Below are 12,814 nucleotides of genomic sequence, written 5' to 3'. Positions count from 1 at the left end.
GGAGCCCTGAGGAGGTCTGGAGGAGGAAGGGCTTTGAAGGAAGGGGGCCAGCATTTACTGAGTAGCCCCATCATATGTGGTGGAAACTTTCCTGCTTCTGAACACGCAGTATCTCATTTAATCCTCTCAATAATCATATGAATAAGGACGAAGTTAAATTCTTTGAGTGCTTACTCTAGCTAAAATGTGCTAAAAGCATTGATTATCTCATTTAGTTGAATATAAAGTTTATGAGGTTTCATGTTAGCCTGTCAATGATGGAGACACACTAGGGCCATCTGGACAAGAAAATGCCGGGATGGAAATGTGCTTTGATGAAAATCCATCCATCAGCAGTGAAGGGCAAAGTTGGCATCTAGAAGCCCTTGTAACTGACCAGATCTGCTGGAAGGAAAGACTGACTGTCTCCATGCAAGGTGAATTTATTTCTCTGCCAACTTTTCTTTCCTGTTATTTTTCGTTCTTATTGATTTATAGGAACTCTTTTAATATTACGGACAGGAGCTATCTGGTTTTTTGTCATCTTGTCATTTGTCTTGTAACCTTACGATCTTCCAAATATCCAGGCATTTCAGTTGCCTGTATGTTTTATAATTTCTGTGGTTGGAGTCTTGCTTACTTAGGGAGGCTCTCTCCAATCCAAAATTATATTTTTGGAATCCCTTATATTATCTTTTGGTTTGTTTATATATTTATGTTTATATTTTGTGGGGTTTTCTATTTTTATTTTCAGAGCCTATAGCCATCTAAAATAAAAGTGTATACGGTAGTCCCCCCTTATCTGCAGTTTTGCTTTCTGAGGTTTCAGTGACCCACGGTCAAAACCGGTCTGAAAATATTAAATGGAAAATTCCAGAAATACACAATTCCTAAGTTTCAAATTGTGCTCTGTTCTGAGTGAGTGGCATGATAAAATATCAAGCTATCCAGCTCCATGTAGCCAGGATGTAAACCATCTCTTTGTCCAGGATATCCACGCTGCATACACGCCCCACGCCATTAGTCACTTAGTAACCTTCCCCATTATCAGATTGGGTATCAGAGGGAGAGAGAGAGACTGTAGTCACGTAACTTTTATTATAGCATATTATTACTTAATTTTATTATTGTTGTTGTTAATCTCTTACTGTGCATAATGTATAAATTAAACTTTATCATAGGTATATATGTACAGGAAAACCACATAGCCTTTATAGGGCGCGTACTATCCTTTCAGGCACTCACTGGGGGTCTTGGTACACATCCTTTGCAGATGGAGGGGACTACTGTATCGCCATATATTATGAGGTAGGAAGCTAATGATGTTTTTCCCAAATGTGTATCCAGTTGTCCCAACCCCATGTATTTGAACAGACAGCTCCTTCCAGGTAATCTGGATTCATTACTAAGGAGGAATAAATTGTTCCTGACCTTTAAGGTGAGATGTAATACCCATTTTCAGCAATGATCCCAGAATGAGGCAGATATGTGTGGTGTTTGAATGACGTTAAAAGTTCTCCCTAACCTCTGGCATTTGCAGTTCAGCTACTGTGCTATGGTTCTCCCCTAAAAGAATTTTAAAACAATTATTTTGTATGTGCATCCAGGAGCCCCATGGCTTTGGGAATATTTTAAATTCAAACTCAAGTATGGAAAGGAGGCATGTAAATCTTCACTAACAAATCCTCAGGATGGCATATTTAGTTTCTCTTCTACCTCAGATCTCTAAAAATATGTGGCTCACAATAACTTAATTAGAATAAATCTAGCCCTGACATTAGAACTGTTTCTATCTATTATATAGAATTCTTATCTGTGGACTCCCATAGAACTTAAAGCAATTTCCTGTGACTAAATATTTAATTCAAATGTAAACATGTGAGGGGAAAAAATGCTAAAATGAGATGAACCTGCACAAAAGTAGTCAGAACCTGAATTCAGAAGCAGTTGATTCGTTCGTCCAAAGAGTATCCATTACAATAAAAAATAAAAATGAAAAGGAAATTACCAGACTCTGCACCACACAGGGTGCAGTGCGTTTTCTGTATTTACATCTGCTCTTCACAGTAGCCCAGCATGCTAGCTATTGTTATTCTGATAAAACTGATGAACCTGGGGCTCAGCATCCTGCCCCAAACCCCGTGCCCCTCTCCTGACAAGGCAGGGTCCTGTTCCCATCTCAGTTTCGGTCTCCCTTCTCGGCCCCATCCTCTTGCTATAAGACAGAGTTGTTAATGGAATGTGAAAGAGATGAACTTAAGGAGATTCCTCAGGCTTCCATGTTTTGCTCCACTTGTAATCTTCTCTTTTTTTCTCTGTTCACCTAGGAAAGACTGCCCTGGGATAATGCCACACCCACCAGCTTCCCAGGACCCAGGTGGGAGGAGCTAAGGGATAACTGACGCCTTTCTGCGTCCTCCTCTGGAGCCTGTCCTGTGCATTCTTGTCTAACACTGTGTTCAGTGATGCCAGGTTGAAGCTTAAAATTAGCCACGGCGAGACTATTTATACCACAGAAATCGGCACATGCTGCAAATCTGGGCTTTGCTCCCCATCCCTCCGAGCCAGTTGTTAAATGTTTGTCACTACAGCGCTGCCTCCCCACTTTAGAAGCACTAGTTCAGGTAGATAAGTCTGCGAGCTGCCTTTTAGTGAGAAGATGCCTTTGGTTCAAGAGGCCTGCGGTGGATGGGAAAGGAAGGGAAGGAATTCATGGGATGGCGTCAAGCTGACTCTGGCTTAGGCTTGGGGAATGAGAGAGAAAGGGAGCCAGGGGTGATTGCACAGTCTCAGAGCTAAAGCCCTAATGTTTTACTTTTTTGTTTTCCAGATGAAAATGTCAGGTTTTTGTCCCTGTCACACTTAACATAAAATTGAATAACTACAAATTTACCAAAATTTGGGGAAGTCTTGGAGGATATTCTGAAATATTATTTTCTATGCAAGGCAAAAAAATAAACAAATAAATAATGGTGGCTGATTCCTTCTCCAAAAACACGTCAGCCTCCTTGGAAAAGGCTATCAGAACTCATATCAACAGAAACCATAATTTTATGCAAATTGAATGGATAGAGATCCACTATTTGATACAGCATTTAACTAAATAACGATACAAAAATTCTTTTTAAGCAAATTTAGTCTGTTGCTGGATAGCAGCAGTTGTCAAACTTTTTGGTCTCAGGACCCTTCATGCTCTTAAAAATATTTGAGGATCCAGGGGCCTTTTGTTTGTGTGAGTTATAGCTGATCATTGTTTACATATTTGGAATCAAAACTATGAACCAAAAAATGTATTAGTCCATTTAAAAAATAAAACCATAACTTGTTAACATAAGCGGCACGTTTTAAAATATATATATAAACAACCTATATTTTCCTAAACCAAAGAAAAAGTAGCGAGGAGAGTGGCACTCCGCTTAGGTTGAATGTCTGGATTGATGGAAGACAGCTGGATTCTCTACTGCCTCTGCATTCAGTCTGTTGCAATAGCACCCACCAGGTAGCCTCTGGAAAACTCCATGGTGCATTCGTGAGAGGTGAGAGGGAAAAAGGCGTGTAGCACCTTAGTGCTGTTGTGAAGACAGTGCTGACCTCATGAATCCCTTGAAAAGGTCTCAGGGATTCCAGGGACCACGTTTTAAGAAACCCTTGCCCCTTTTAAGCCTTTAAAAAGGTTCCCAAACTGCACTGTACACAGAACTTGTTAAAATATGGACTTGCTGGGCCCTACAGATAGACTTCCTTATTTGGTAGGTTGGTTTAGGCACCTGCATTTTTGAACAAATTCTCTGTACTTTGAGGAAGACCGCCATCTTCCAATCTTTAGGCAGGCATTGTTCAACCCTCCACCTGAAAGCAAAAACATATTTGTAAGCTAGATGAGCTCCCATCCACATGCAAGGTCAAAACCATGAGCAAGAAAACCTCCAATTAAATACCTCATACTTTCTCTGTATAGAGAGTGAGGCATTTCCTGTAAGAAGAAGGGTACTAAGGTACTAAAATCTAGCCTCTATTTATTGAGCACCTACTATGCAACAGGTGCTCTGGTCTGGAAAGTCAAAGGTGCATGAGCGACAACCACTGGTTTGAGATGCTTGTAAGTCATTGAGGAAACACCCAAGGCATTGATGGGGAGAACTAGAGGGACAGTGAGGACATCTTCAAACTCCTCAGAGATGGGCCACACCCTAGCAGGGTATTGTTTCTTTCCTGGGTGGCTCCTAAGGAGCAGAGTGACAACCCAAGAGTGGAAAAGAGATCTTGGCTTGATAAATGAAATATTTCAACCTGAGCTACTCAAGGAAGGAAGGAACGGGATGGAGTAGGCAACAGACGGAGAGGGTGGGGAAGACTGAGCTGAGAGCTCATTATCAGGTGGTTCAAGCCTGGACTTTTACGATCCTGGAAATGACCATAATGCAGATTCCGGGTACTCAGGGTCTATTGGCTCCTTCCCTTACACACACGTTTACTTCTATTGTGATTACTTAAACGGCCATAATGAACTTGTCGTTTTCATTATAAGCCATCTCATTTCTTCCCCCCAATATAGAATATAAAGTCTAAAATTGAACGTGCTTCATTAGTTTGTAAGTTCTTGAGAGCTGTGCTATTTCTTCTTTGTGACTCTCGTCCCACTGCTCTGCACCCACACACCCCCATCCCCAGGGCCTGGCACCCCATCCATGCATAGGAATTATTTGCTCTGAATAGACGGCCTAATTCAAATGAAGGAGGCAGAAGTCAGTATGGATTGAGAAACGACCAAAACTTTCAATAGTTATAGTCAAAAAGGTGAATACCTTTTATCTCCCAACCTATAGCCCCGAGGCTCACCCCTGAGTTTTTACTAATGCCAGTGAAGAAAGTGGCACCCCCTCTCCTGGAGCCCCTCCTACATGCTTTGTGAGCTTCCCCATTTCTTTGGCCATCCTTCCCAGTGATTTCAAGATACCAGGACAATGAAATACAGCTCTACATCAGAGAAGTTAGGAGCCTGGATGAGGATTAATTTCAGCGTGGTCTTGTTTACTCTAAAGAGGCAATTTCTGCTCACCATCTGAATTCAATTAATCTGATCAGACAGGAAATTAGCAGCCCAAATTGCCTTTCCATTAGGTGGACATAACCCAACAGCATTTGGAGAGAAAGTATGACGGCTGCCCTAATTTCTCAAGTGTCATCTGATCAAAAGGAAAAATGAAAAAACAATGTCAGTATTATCTCAAGCTGCAATGGCCCAGTATCTCTCCTTTCCAGCTGCATAGGGACTTGAACACTTGAAATGGTCTATGGGGCAAATCGTTTATACAAAGAATTCAAACACTTATTGGGTTGCTACTATGTGCCAGGCACTGTTAGGAAATGGGGACGTGGTAGGAGCCACCCAGGCACAAATCCCTGCCCTCCTGAGCTTATGTACTAGTGGGTTGTGACAGACACATTCTCTGGATAAAAATAGGGAGTGCTGAAGTTGGGGGATGAAGGTGGAAGGTTGGCGTTTTAAATTGGGGTGGTGGGTGGGAGTTGCTCAGAGAAGAATTCACTGAGATCAGACCATTTGAACTCACCTCAGTGGGACAAAGGTGGGTGTAGAATAGATTTCATTTGCTACGAAGGAAACCCTAAACTCCATCCACGTCAGAATCACCCTGGAAGCTTGCTTACAAACACTTTAGAGTCCACACTTAAGTGTGTAATTAGTAGATCCTGGGTGGGGCCTGAAAATCTGCAAGTTTCACAAAACTCTCCTTGCTTTGGGGATGTTTGGGAATCGCAGCTTTTAGGAACCGGATATCCTTTGAATGAATGTACATAATAATTAACTTATTATCTTTTTCAATGCCTTCACCAAGTTCCACAAATCAGGCTCTGTGCTGGTGGTTGGGGATTTATCTGGGGGGAAAGACAGAAACCCTTTCTCGAAGGAGTACACTGTTTAGTGAGGTTTATAGTAATTAAACAAATATCCACACAAGCAGGCATAAGTGCTAATGGCAGTAAGGGCTTTAAAAAGGACTTGTGTAAGGAACCGCAGCCTGTGGCAGAGTGCCCAGTGCAGGACGTCAGGAATGGCCTCTTTCAGGAGAGGCCTCAAATAACGCATGGGAGGACGAAAGAGAGAAATGCAAGTACCAAGGACCTGAAATAAATGAGAGGTCTCTGATCAACAGCCCCTTCCAGCAATATGGACTTTCTAGAACATTCTCTTCACTTCCAGCGCTGGCCGAAACCAGCCTTTTCCCAGAGACCACCCCTCTGCCTGCCTCCCTGCCCAGCAGAACTGTTGTCACTGAGGCTTTTGAGCAGTGGTGTGACCTGATGGGCCTCTTCTTTAGGTCTATGGTGTTGGTACACAGAAGATGGGCTGGCCTAGGAAGGGAGGCTGGAGGATGTGAGATTGGCTTTAAGAGATTGTTGTAAAGGTCTAGCTAGAATAAAGAAGGACTAATCCCAGATATGGGATGCAGAGGAAGAGTAGAAAGTATGAACAACGTGGTTAGAGGCAAAATTTGCACCTCGACATACGGTGGTCCGATTATGGGTCAATGAGTAAGCGCTTTGATGTCTACACATGGGGTTAAACTCCAGTTTCTATACCAACTGTGTGATCAAGGGCAGTGTTTTCCACCCCTCTAAGGCCCAATGTCCTTAGCTGTGGAATGTGGAGATAACTAAACCTGCCTCCCTGGATAGTTGTGAAAATGAAAACTGGGATGATCGCTCCATAGCACTGCTCCCAGGAACTCACAAGAGATCAGTCAGTGGTAGGTTAACTTGAAACCATGTCTCTAAAACATATCTTCACTTTTACATAGCCCTGTGTGGCTGCTTTCAGATGGGCCACCCTGTGGGCTTTTTAATAACTGATATCGTTATAGAGCTATGATTAAAGAAGCACTATACACCATAAACAGGGTGAAAGGATCCTCAAGAAACACCCTCTCTGTGGTTCCCTGAAAAAAACCAGCGCTGAAGTTATGAGACAAAAGCCTGTTCTTGAAGCACCAGTCAGAAGCACAGAGCTCGACAATGTCAGCGGAGACGATCTGAGCGGCAGTGGGCTCGCTGTCATGTATTACTAATTGCATATGGAAATGGAAAAGTTGTTTTCCAGCAAACTCATCAGTTAGCTCTGACAGCAAACTCCCCACCTGGTGACCGATCCACACAATGATTGTACTGGAAACTCCTAGGCCCGTTCAATAGACCGAATTTCCCCCACTGACTCCTCCACAGCTTATCCTTTTTTCAATTTTTTTGCGAGAAGCTATTTAAGTGTGTCCCGCTTAATCGCCATGATTTGGGGGTTGTTTCTGCAGCTTAGTGAATCGTTAGGGGCCACCCAGGCCTATTAACCCTAATGATTATGATTTGCTGGTTGTTTCTGCGCAGTCTGGTGGACCTGGGGTCCGATAAGGAGTGGAGAAATTCGATGAGCTCCAGGCTACAACTTCTGGACATCTATGAAATCTATAAGGACATCATAAGACAGAGTATTTTTTCGTCTGTAAAAGTTCAAGTCGTACCAATATAGAAAAATGCACCTGTGGCATTAAGTTGTAAGTGGAGAATGCTATATGCTTGGGTGAGGCAGAAACGAAATCAGCCCTGTGCCTGCAATGGGGCCCTTTCAGCTCACTCTTTCACATAAGTCACGGCTCACCCTTTACGGCTGCGGTCCCTGTCAATCTCTATCTATTGGCTTCTACTTTTTTGCAGGTCTCATCACTCCCCAACACTGCGTCACACATTTGTGTAATTTTAAAATGTTTCCTGTCTCCCTCACTAGAAGATATATAGTTTGAGTGCGCATAGTAGCTGTGTGTGTAGGTAGCATCCCCACTGGTTAGCGCTCTGCCTGACACAGAGAGGGGGTGCTCCATAAATTTTCGTTGAATGAATAAACCAGAAGCACTCTCATAGTGGTTAAATGAATTAACTATCTAAAAATCGTTATGAAAATTAAGAGAGATAATGGATGGGAAAGCACTTTGTAAACTCTGAGGCACAACACAAATGTTTATTTATTACCATTATGGTATGTGAGATGCATGAGATCAAAAATAATTTGCAGTGATAAGATTTTCATGTGGATCACTTAAGTTTTAAGAGATTAATACAGTGAAAGAGGCTTGAATATAAATTATTACCTCCCAATTGCAGCGGCACAGATGCTTGGACAGTAGGATTTTTATTGGAATTGATTTGTAGTCAATATTCACATAGAATTTATTACAGAGTTTTTCTCTAATTATCCTAACTGAACAACTTTGATCAGACTTTGCAGGGAAAGAGAAAAGAAGGGTTTCTATAAGTAAGGCTGATTTGTAAGTGCTACATTCCACTCAGGTCCATGAATTATTTCCTTATTTTCATTGAGAAACCAGCAAAATCATGATGTCCAGCATTTTACGGTCTTGGGTGTACATTATGTCCTTCTTTTCTTTACTATTCCTTCCAGGAACCATCTTTTTTTATATATATATAGAAGCCTATTATTCTGGATTGGGGCTCCAACAGCAGCCATAATTTTGGTGAAGTTGGCCTCACTGGGGGCAAGCTTGTTGTCTAGATCCAATTCAAGAACCTGAAACCTATGTAATTTTACTAATAATTGTCACCCCAATAAACTTTAATTAAAAAAAAAAAGAAAAGAAAAGATAAAAGAACATTGTTGGAAGCCTTAAGCCAGAATAAGGAAAGCCCAGCTTTGGGAGCTACCTTGAGCACTCATCTCTAAGATTTACTAAAATGTCACTGGGAATACCATGAGGTGGACAGAATTTTAGTTTATGGACTTCATCTAGGGAGAATATGAGATATGTGATTCAGCTGTACCATATTTTCTTTGAAGAACTATTGTGGATGAGACCTAAGTCCTCAAAGGACATATGGTGGTGGTAATAACCAACTGCCTTCCAAGAAGAAGTTACGGTGGGATTTGATTTGCTAAGCAGGACAGAATGGACTCTCCCTGAGGGCATGGATCTGGTGTTGTTTCTGACAATGTTCCTAGTACCTAGAACAAGGCCTGGTCTCTGCAGGTACAGGATAGGTAATTGTGAAGGAATATTTATAATTCAAGGCTAGCGTTGAATTGTGCAAGGCGAGGACACCACGAGAGGGTACCCTTCCTTTCTCACATGAAGGGCCTACCCTGTCTTTCTTAATAAATATTCAACATTACTAAAGAATATCCGTTTGCCATGACACCAAACCATTAGCCTGTTGACGGTCCCCATAGCTCTATTCAATCCCATTTGGCCAACCCAAGTGTATTAATTCCTACAGCTGTCATTTTCTCTAAGCATCAATTCTGGTTGGGATATGATAGACCAGGAGCCTGATGTGGTCAGGTATAAGTAAGAAAATGAGTCATTCAATCATGTAAGAGTCTCCTGGTTCAAGGCACATTTGTAAATATGTGCATGCCTTTGTGCTCTAAACGGGAAGTTTCCCGTTTAGCAAACTTCCTCTTCCATCTCATCTTGGAGCCGTCTGGAGGTTCACCGGGTTGCATACTGGCCGGAGTTTCAGACAGCAAGAAGAACAGAGAAAGGACGGGGCCATGACTGGATGCTGACTCTTTGCAGAATTCTAAAACCAACTATCAAACTCTCAGCCCTCAAGAAAACTAGATGTTTGTGGATTACAATAAAACACATTTTCCCCACTGGAATGCCACAGTATTTTAGATGGTATAAGGACGCAATTTTGAGTTGTATTGCTTATGTTGATGTGTGATAAGCCAACAATAAGTATTATACAGAATCTTACTTTCATATAAACATTATAAAATTAGAATCAGGAAAAGCTGACACCCAAATGGAGCGAAAAAGCATGAAGCTGGGAAATCAGTGTGAGTTGGGAACATGCGCATGGATGCGTGTGCCAAGCCTGCTTCACATACGCATGGAATACTAGATGAAATGCTCAGAGCTAAGTGACTTGGGTTAGAAAGTCCAGTTGCCCGAGAGGGTTCAGTGTGAATAAACCCTGTGCATGTCTACTGAGGTGTACAGGCTGCTTTGGCTTGGCATGGTGCCCTTTCGGAAATTCCATTTTGCCTATTAAAAACAAAGTTGGTGGAGCAGGATCTGGAACTGCTTCCGTAGGAGGCTTTGTTTGCAGAAAACTGATAAACAGAGGGACTCACAAGGTAGTGGGAATGTGAAGGAAGAAATGGGTAAAAGGAAAATGTAATCGTACGTTACGCTTGTATAAAAGGAAGGGGGGAAGAGAAGAGATGGGAAGAGAAGGGAAACAATGGGCAAAAAATATCTTTGGCACGAGGAACAGAAGCAAATCTATAAATGTAAATGATGTGTAAATAAATCTTATCATGAGAAAACACAGCTAAGAGGACAGAAGATGATAGATAGAAACGTGCCCTGAAAAGAATGAAGCATCCTGTAGACTTAGGGAGAATGATGAAGGGCCGAATCTGCATAGATGCCTGCCGTCATGCATACAGACAGGCGCCGCATTCATGCATGGATTCACACCTACACACCTTGTGCATATGCCAAAGGGTTTACACACTCACATCTTTTTCATGGATACTGACATCCATACTTCGTGCTCACTACTTCATGATCTAAATATTTTAAATTTCACAGTGGGGTGGCTGAACAAGGGAAGCTTCCCATTGAGAAGCAATGGTTGTAAATGTCAGATGCCCAAAACAAACCTATTTCCTTGTGGGCATATTATTGCAGTGAAACATAGCCACATCCCAAACTGGAAAACCTGAGCTTGTGGACTTCTTGATACAGAGCTGTTTCCTCAATATACATTTTACTTCACCCCAACAAAGCATGACAGGGCCATCTTCGCACGGAGAGTCATTTAATACTCGTGTTATACCGTTTTAATTACAAGCTTCCCCCTTTTCGGGCTTATTTCAATAGATTATTGCCCTGCTGGGGAACAGTGTATAAAGAAACAGCAGTATCTCTGGCTGGTATATTGTGAAAATTAAAATTCTCAATACTACTTCAGTAATTAATTTCCAAAGAGAAACCAGTTTAGTTTAATAAAGAGATTAATGAAAATGTTGCAGAAGATATATTTCTCAGGAGGTGTAGTGCGTTGTTTTCTTGCATTCGAAATACTAGAACCATTTCAAAGGACTTAGGAAAGCTAGCCTCAGTCCTGTTTAACTTAGCATAGAAGTGCTTTGGAGGGGGCTTTAAAAAGCACGGCAGACAAACCACATCAGAACATCCCAAAGTAGAGAGCGATTGAGTGGTTTCCCAGCGGCCACGTTCTCTGGATGGGGAGCTGCTATCTACTACATGTATACGGTGAAGAGCAAGTTCAGGGGAAGGTAGTTGGTCACAGGTCAAAGACAAGGTCATGGGCAGCTGTATTCCGGTCTTGGGGCGAGATGGGCAATGTATGAAGAAATGTGACCTAACTCACGACCACCACCAGCAGTTAAGGTCAACACGTAACACTTTTCTTTTACAAAATGCTTTTTACCTCTATTGTTACTTTAATCCTTTACAACATCTCTAAGAGGTATGTATTATCGTCGTCAAACTCATTCTGTGCATGAGGAAACTCAGGTATAGAGAAATCAGGTGATTTTCCCGACATCACAGCTATGTGAATTGAGAGAGTTGGGACACAAATTCAAAATTTATTCTAGACCCCATATTCTTAAAGCATACCGTGTTCACTTTGTCAAGAGTCTCGGCAGGAATTTCTGGGGGTTTCATATCAACTATGAAAGCGACCCTGGAGTTAGGCTTTACCATGACGGAGGTGGCCTGGGAAGATTCAATGGGCTGAGAAAGTAGTAAGTTTGGTACAAGAATAAAAAGGTAGAGGAGAAAGATGGCGTTACTTAAAACAGAGGGATTATGCCCTCTCTCACCTTTCCCATAAGGTTACTCCTATGGAGCCGTAAAGATGTAGAGACACAGAGGTGTGGTGTGTGGTGAAGAAAAGCCAGTTGTTCAAACTATACACATGGTGGTAGATTAACCAAAGGCAGCCACCTTGATGGATGACAACACGAAGTCCCCAGAATCTCCCCGATGCCGACAGAATTAGCCATTTCATAGTTGGAAGCAGGTGGGCACAGTCAGTGGAGACCTACGAAGCCAGAATCACCAAGGACTCACACTTCTACAATCTCCCCTGCAGTCTTTCTGGGCTGGGGTGACCCTGGAATTGTAACTAGTCTTGGGATCTCTCCTCTGAGCTCCCAGAGCACTGTGTACCCTTGCTGTAACACTTTCCATACTAATCTAACAACTGTTTCCGGATTTTATTCTCCCACCAGACCGCCTCATTATATCTTCCATCCCCAGGTCCAAATAGATGAGCTGGAACAGTTTAGACAATCAATATTTGAGACAAAATGGACTGTGTCTATTATGCTTACAGAAAAATGTTGCATCATACTTTAATGAAATTTCATACCACAAATCTGTGGTGACAGAATTTGTCCTGCACTTTAGATATTCTCCAGAGTCCCGGGAAGGAGAACTGTGACACGGGGACGTGCCATCCAGTGGGTTCTCTGCAATGCCAGTCATGTGCTACAATACAACAGTCGAGTTTCTAAGAAGCCTCATGTGTTCCAAAGTGGGGGTAGAGAGGCAATTGCTTTTCTAATAGAAAAGGAGACGCTTGAGAGTTCTGGACTCACTGAGCCACTGTTTTTCTGTTTAAAACGTCAACAATAAAGTCCTCTTTCCAGATAAAAGTATATTTGACGACTGACAACTAGAGCTGGCTGGTCAGAATGGAATAAAACCAACCTTGGGGCTTCTTTGATGACTCTCCAGTCTTTCTGCTTTGGTCTTGTTCTTGCAAT

The 12,814-nt window shown here is 42.1% G+C and overlaps 1 protein-coding gene across 1 annotated transcript in view; it reads right to left on the bottom strand.

Annotated features, from left to right (window-relative positions):
- Positions 1-12,814, bottom strand: part of CDH13 (cadherin 13) — a 984,184-nt gene that overhangs the window by 421,027 nt on the left and 550,343 nt on the right. The window lies entirely within an intron of this gene.

Source organism: Rhinolophus ferrumequinum, chromosome 15 (assembly GCF_004115265.2).
Source record: "Rhinolophus ferrumequinum isolate MPI-CBG mRhiFer1 chromosome 15, mRhiFer1_v1.p, whole genome shotgun sequence".
Taxonomy (NCBI): domain Eukaryota; kingdom Metazoa; phylum Chordata; class Mammalia; order Chiroptera; family Rhinolophidae; genus Rhinolophus; species Rhinolophus ferrumequinum.
This window is presented reverse-complemented; position numbering and strand designations above follow the sequence as displayed.